A 7,253-nucleotide genomic window follows, 5' to 3' on the forward strand; every position below is an offset into this window, starting at 1 on the left:
AGGAGGCAGCTGATCGATGTTTCTCTCTCATTGATGTTTTTAACTTTCTATCCCTCTCCCTTCCTCTCTGTAAAAAATCAGTAAAATATATTTTAAAAAGTTCTTATTCTGATATAGCAATATTTTTAAAGTATTAAAATATTAATAATGTTAAATCATCAGAGGAAATGCCTTAATAATATTTCAGAAACTAGATTTTTCTATTATTATTCATTTTCTTTTTAAAATTGTGATTGTGATTTACTTACTGCATAATTGAAGCAGGGTTACTGTTAGATAGTATAAACATATTTCACTGTAGTGGGCTGTTAGTCTTAGGACATAGTTTGCTGAACCAATTTTGTGATTCTGTGGACCATTTAATAAAAAGGTAGTATTATGGCTAAGAGCACATTACTTCTCAATGCTTCTTTCCTATGAATTGTCTTTTTAATGTTTATCAGGAACGAGGGTTAACTTTGAACTGAAAGTTGAAAAACTTTGTTGTCATTCTTTATGTTCTCGTTTAAAAATGACTTTAACTGTCTTGGTGAAGTTTAAATGTTTTTATTTGTTTATTGGGGAGATTTAGAAGAGGTTCATTTATTTTTTAAAGGTGTAGTATGAAAATAACTTTCTATAAATCAAGTATTAAACTATTTCTAAATGAACATTATTTTACAAATAACTGCAAACTAATATTTCCATCCTATTTTAAAAAATATCTTGAACACAAACAACACTTAGGAAATAGAAATATAGAAGAGGACTCATGGTAAAATCATTCAAAGGAGGTGATGTTCAGTGTCTAAAAGATAGAAAGAGAATTCTCTAACTTTTTATTTGGTTTTTATTATATAAAAGCCAGGAGGTGCCTCCTCTCTGATGCTCCCCTTTCCTGCCACCAGGTGGCAGACTTTTACTGCAAATCTAAATTCCTGCCTGGCAGTGTAGATATAGGTATTTTATTTGTAAATGCTCACTGTCCCGAAATCATTTCTCTTTTTCAATTCCAGCACACGACTTAAAAACTTGCCTTTGAATTGAATTCGTAGACATTGATTTAGTCCGTTTCAGACCCACACTCACAGTTTCTATGTAAGTACTCCTCTTCCGGTTCCCTCTTGTGAGATTTGTATTTATTTTGAGATGTCTGTTTTTGTTCATACATGCACATCAATAATAGAGCTCTTCGTTTGAAAAGAAGTGACATAAATTTATGGTAAAAATAAGGCTATATTTAAAACAACATAGAAAAAATGGAAAATGAAAATTTAAGAATATAAAAAGTGTTGTTGTTTTTTTAACTTGAAAAAACCTGGTGGGAAAATACTATTTGAGTATATTTTTTACATGAAATCTAACTATTGCATGGGTGTTATTTTTCACTAATATCTAAAAATATATATGCCAAAATTCCTAATTTTCTTATTGGAGAAATAAGTATAATTTGATTTAGCATATTTAGTTTAACATTTTTAAATGGCAAAAATTAAACAGTTCTATACTTTTTATTTTGTATATACTTTGGCTCAAAGAAAAGTCATTAAAATTATATATAACTCAGTAAAAGAATAAATTTATATTGTGTTGAGAATATTGAATTCAGTGTAAGACTATATTTCATGTGTTTAAAGGATCAGGATTTTAATTTTTGTATATAATGCCTGAAATTAAATAGTAATATAGTCTAAGAAACAATATGTAAAAATAATCAAAGAACATCAGTATTGCAGTTTTTATGTATATTAAGACTTTAATAGGTGCTGGTTTAATTAATATCTGATTCTATGTGATGCATAATCTAAATAAGAAGTGTGTGATTGAAACAGGATAAACCAGAAAAAAGCAGATCTTGTTTAGATCATTCACAACAGTTTTGTGTTTTTTTTCTTTTAACACGACACATAAACCCTATCATAAGCGTACGCACTGAAGTATCTCAGAAAATTGGTAAGGGCACATAATAGCCACTAGAATTTATGTTTCTGCTGTGGCATTTACAATAGTAAATTGTAAAATTACTAAATAACTAGTTATGACAAATTAACAAAGGACAGTTATGTGAAAAGAAAGAAAATCAAGCAGAACTTGCTGGAATGTGCATGAGGGAACTCCATTATTTAAACCCAGTCTCCCTATCCTGCTAGAATCTGCCTGCCTCTGGGCAGTGTTATAAAAAAATAGTGAAATTAATGTTTTTCTCCTCCTTTGGTTCTGTGAAAACTTTGCATTCCATTGTTCTCCCCAGTTGGAAAATATCCATTTCCAAGAACTGCTAAAACTGACCATGGGTTGTCCTAATTTCTTTCTTGATTGTTTTTTATTTTGAAAGAGTTTAAAAATACAAATACAAAAAAACGACTTTGTTATTTTTCATTGTTCGTACCGTTATTTCTCAATCACAAACATATTGCCATTTCGTGAAATATGCTTCTGGAATCTTCCTCTTTTTGACACAAACTGGAGAAATTTATCATCGATTTTTACCTTTAATGGGGCTACTAGATGTGCCTTTTGATGCCTCTTTCAATCTGACCTCTTTTAACGAATATCCACATGTACCTTAGGACATGGATAAAACTTCGCTTTCCCTGACAGTCAGGAGTTAACCCTCATTATTGAGACTCTGGTCAAATTTTCATTTTAGAATCCCGAGTTTGCTTTCGCATGATATACGCAGGGGCTCTACTTACAATAATTGATTCATACCACACTCCAAACCCACTGATCACACTACAGTTATGGGAAGGCATCGTAGCTGTGGCAGGGTCGACTTACATCAGAGAGGAAAAAAAAAAAAAGGATGGAGACACCACCTACCCCCTTTAGATTCCTGCAAAATGTGAAAGAATTAGGTCATATCATGTATCAAAATAAAATCTCAGTACTGACCTTTCTAGACTCAAAATGTTGCCCTGGAAATATAAAAGAGTAAAACATACATCATTTGAGCCATATTTGCCTGCTTGAGAAGGAAAATATTTCCAACTTCATTATCTTTCTGTACCTATTTTTCCATTAGTAATTTTACAGTGTTAAAGGGACTGAAACACAGTTTGGACTTAAATGCTTAGGTTTAAGTGAGAGTCCACAGAGAAGCCGTCAGTTCTAAGAACCCCAAATATGAAATATAGTATTTTAAGTGAACTGGCTGAATATTATGAACAAGCTGGCATGTTGATGCCCTATTTCTTTATTCCAGATACTGTTCTACGAAAACAAATACAAATATTTTTAAAGCCAATTGATCCTATTACCTATGATCACTGTCCCGAACACTTTGTTTTTACTGAATTTTTACCCAAATCCCCCAAAATGGATACAGACAGAGCTGCTTTTATATCCTAGTATTCTGAATATTTAATAAGATAGAGGCTCTTTGGTGAAGGAAGGACTGGTTATACAAAGCAAACCGAAGTAGCATTTTTATTTCATAAATCATTTAAGGGCTAGTAAGGAAAAAAGGAATGTTTTTTTTTTTTACTTTTGTTCATTTCATGGAACTTTCATTATTATTGCAAAGCTTAAAAGCAATAATTAAGAGTAACATTGTCATTTTCTTCACAGTGGAAAACATGTTTTGTAAAGTGAAGGGGATATTTCTCTAAGAAGCATTCCGAAGCCGCCACAAAGAGCTACATGAACTGAACACAGCAAAAATCAGGTTGAGTCCACTTAAAGTTTATTGCGTATGAAACGTATTCCGAGCTAATAGAATGGTTCCTGCGAATTACCATCTCTTGCTACGGGAGGGAGCTTATCTGGTGGGAAAAAGAAACTTGGAGTTTTCCTGTCAAATATTCTTGATTTGGCTGAGGGGAGCCCATCTCCCAATCCTCATATCTTCCCGTGAAAGGAAATCTAATTCATTAACTTTTCCAAACGCTTTAAAAGTTTCTTTTCATCCGGGACCACTTTGACCTTCGTTATCTATCCCACTCGAGAGATCAGAAATACAAATCACAATAAGTGATAGCCATTCATTTGTAGCTCAGAAGCCAACTCTAAAGGTAAATTATCTCTGTGCCGAAATACCCATATTCTAAATGGACTGCTAGGCACGTGATACCGTGATGACGAGTATTCTCAGACCAGCGTCATGTTATTTTTAAATGTTTTGATTTTTTTTAAATGTGAGACAAAGTAGTTTCTAAAATGGTGTTCATAGCAAAATGTGTTTTTAAAAATAGTTTCTGAAATGGCGTTCATAGCAAAATGTGTTTTTAAATGTCCTTAGAGAATGTACTTGTCTCTCTTCTCTCATTTATGTGTTTAAGCCAAATATTAAAAGCAAAGCTAACAAATGAACAATCCTTAGCATAAAAATAATTGTGGTTTTTTTTTCAAGTTTTATTTCAAGATTATGGGAGAAATAAGTCCTTTTAGGCCTGGACAAAAATGAATTACATTTACATATATGCCTTTTTACTGAATAATCGCTTAATACTTAGAACATGAGTATAAAATGCCTTCTAAATAATTCAGTGGGTAATATCAGATGAATTTACCAAGAAATTTTAATCACTATCTAGAACTATTTTTATTTAATTTTGCAAATAAAATCATCATTTAAAAGGTTTACAGTTCATTTGTTACAAAATCATCGCGTTATAAGCCAAGTAATGTTATGCAGAGTATTGATAGAAACAGAATGGGATTCTTGTGGGTCATATTTAGAATATATTGGAATTTTGCAGAGACAGTAAACAAATAATGTAAAGATTTTTAAAGATTAAGACAAATGAAGATGATATTTCAAGGTTACTTATGCTTTAGGGTGTTGCTATTGAATTTTCTAGATGTCAAATTTACATTTTTTTAGTTTCACAAAGCTATGTTATAGTCACCAAAGGGGAGGGCAATATAAAGTGAGATTTCTTTGAACTTTTAAAAGATAAATGTTAATATAAATGATGTTACTTTCCTTAGCCAACTGTGACTTCATTAATGTGAGAGAAAGTAATAAATCTCAACACTTTAAGTTTTTAAAATAACAAAAGTTAGCATTATCTAGAAAATCTATTTTGAAGAACATTAGTGAGAAAAACTATAAAAATCCATCCATTATTTTAGAACTGAATCCCTAAGAGATATCATGGTAGAATGTTCTTAAAACTGACCTAATTTTCTATTAGCTGTGCCTGTCCCTTTGGTCTCATATAGCATTTAGGTTTTATATGCTCTAATGCAATATACTTTACTGAAATTATAAAACACGTAATATTGTCCTTAGATGTATAATGTAAACATTTCAAAGTACAGTAATCCTTAAAATGCCTCTCTCAAAAAGAAATGATTTAAAAGATGTAAAAATAAATTTCGACACATTAACATCACTGTAAGTTTTGCATCGACTAAAACATGTATTCATTGCACACTTTTATTTCCCATAGTTTGTTGAAATAGAAGACACCCCTGCATGGACTTTTGTTATTCACTCTTGTAGAAAAGACGTCCCCCTTTTCAAGAATAACTACCATCCTGAAATCACCCTCCCTTCCCTTCCGTAACTGCCACCATTAAGAAGCATTTGTGCGGCCCTGACCTCACCAGGCAGCACCTACAGTTGGTGTGTATGTTTCAAAGTCTGGATTATGTCTTCAGTTTGCACCAGGCTTCCTCTTTCCACGTGAGTGATTTCCCTACTTCCCTGGTTTATTTCCTTAACCACCCCTTCCCAGATCTGTCCCAGGAACCACAGTGGTGAGGACAGACACGGGGTACCTAGACATTTTCCATGGCCACCTCATAAGGATCTTGCGTTATTTGGGGTGCTTTCTCGTGTCCCTCTACCGTGTTTCTCCTGTGCTCCTTCCTTGGGGCTCTTAGCTAACGGGGAACCCCCCCCTCTCTGTTAGCTGTTGATTTTATCACTCACCCCCCAAATCAAATGCTGAACCGCTGGAAGGACTCCTCCCGTGAAAGTTACTGTGCCTGTCTCATTTCTGTAGGTGGATATAGTAACTTTAATTTAAAAATGGGATTTCTTGCCCTAACCGGTTTGGCTCAGTGGATGGAGCGTCGACCTGCGGACTGAAGGGTCTCAGGTTCGGTTCCGGTCAAGGGCATGTACCTTGCTTGCAGGCACGTCCCCAGTGGGGGGTGTGCAGGAGGCAGCTGATGGATGTTTCTCTCTCATTGATGTTTCCAACTCCCTCATTTCTGTAGGCGGATATAGTAACTTTAATTTAAATATGGGATTTCTTGCCCTAGCCGGTTTGGTTCAGTGGATGGAGCATCGACCTGCGGACTGAAGGGTCTCAGGTTTGGTTCCGGTCAAGGGCATGTACCTTGCTTGTGGGCATGTCCCCAGTGGGGGGTGTGCAGGAGGCAGCTGATCAATGTTTCTCTCTCATTGATGTTTCCAACTCTCTGTCCCTCTCCCTTCCTCTCTGTGGAAAATCAATGAAATATATTTTGAAAAAAAAATGGGATTTCTTGTTGGGAATAGGTGCCCTAAAACAATCTCTCTGCGTTGGGAACCGGGGCATTCTTGTGGTTTCTTTTCCACTCCCCGTCATCATGATGCCACATAAGGTGGCATGGAAGATGTTTGATAACTTTAGGTCCACACAGTGGCTTCCTGTGTTCATGCCGATTTCCTGAGCAGGATTTAAGGAAAATAGAATACGCAGAGAGGAGCCCCCCAAAATGGTTGGCATTTTTTTCTCTCATTTGCATAGCAAGATTTAATTTCCATCCCTTAAATATGACGAATTGCCGAGATTTTCTCCAGTTAATGCTTTTAACAGCTCCCAATAAACTCCATTAATCAGGCGAGCTCCAGGCCCAATGTGCAGCCGGGAAGCAGCTAATTTGCTTGATGAGACCCCGACTTTGGTGAATAAACAGGTGGATAATCTGAGGGCTTTATGGCCTTAATTACAGTCTAATCAGTTCGGCGGTTGGCAGGCAGGAGAGGAAGAAGAAAGGGGGTGGTGATGGGGGGGCGGGGGGACAGGTCAAAGCCATGTCTCCTACAAGTGGAGACGTGCACCCTTAAGACACCTCGCTACTTCTTCAATGGAGTTCTTCTTTTCTGTTTTTTTCTTTTTCTTTTTCTGTCTCCTCCGCCCTCCTCTGTCCCTCCTGCTTCTTGCCCGGCTGACCTGGCGTGCCCCCTGGGCCACCAGCTTCCCGCCTCTGGCCCTGCGCCTCCGAGGATGAGGGTCCCTTTACACCCCCGCTTCTCCCTCCGCAGCTTCTCCCTCCACAGCTACTCCCTCTTTCCTCCCTTCCTTTCCTGCCCCCCTGCTCCCCCCAGGCCCTGC

The 7,253-nt window shown here is 36.1% G+C and overlaps 1 long non-coding RNA gene across 2 annotated transcripts in view; it reads left to right on the forward strand.

Moving 5' to 3' along the window:
* The window catches only part of LOC102251862, a 77,294-nt gene that overhangs the window by 63,087 nt on the left and 6,954 nt on the right, over positions 1-7,253 (forward strand). For both annotated transcript variants that reach the window (XR_314362.2, XR_314361.2), the window contains 3 exons: positions 996-1,077; positions 3,550-3,646; positions 5,376-5,611. This is a non-coding gene — a long non-coding RNA (uncharacterized LOC102251862). The remainder of the gene's footprint in view (positions 1-995; positions 1,078-3,549; positions 3,647-5,375; positions 5,612-7,253) is intronic.

This window comes from Myotis brandtii, unplaced genomic scaffold (genome assembly GCF_000412655.1).
Source record: "Myotis brandtii unplaced genomic scaffold, ASM41265v1 scaffold612, whole genome shotgun sequence".
Classification (NCBI taxonomy): domain Eukaryota; kingdom Metazoa; phylum Chordata; class Mammalia; order Chiroptera; family Vespertilionidae; genus Myotis; species Myotis brandtii.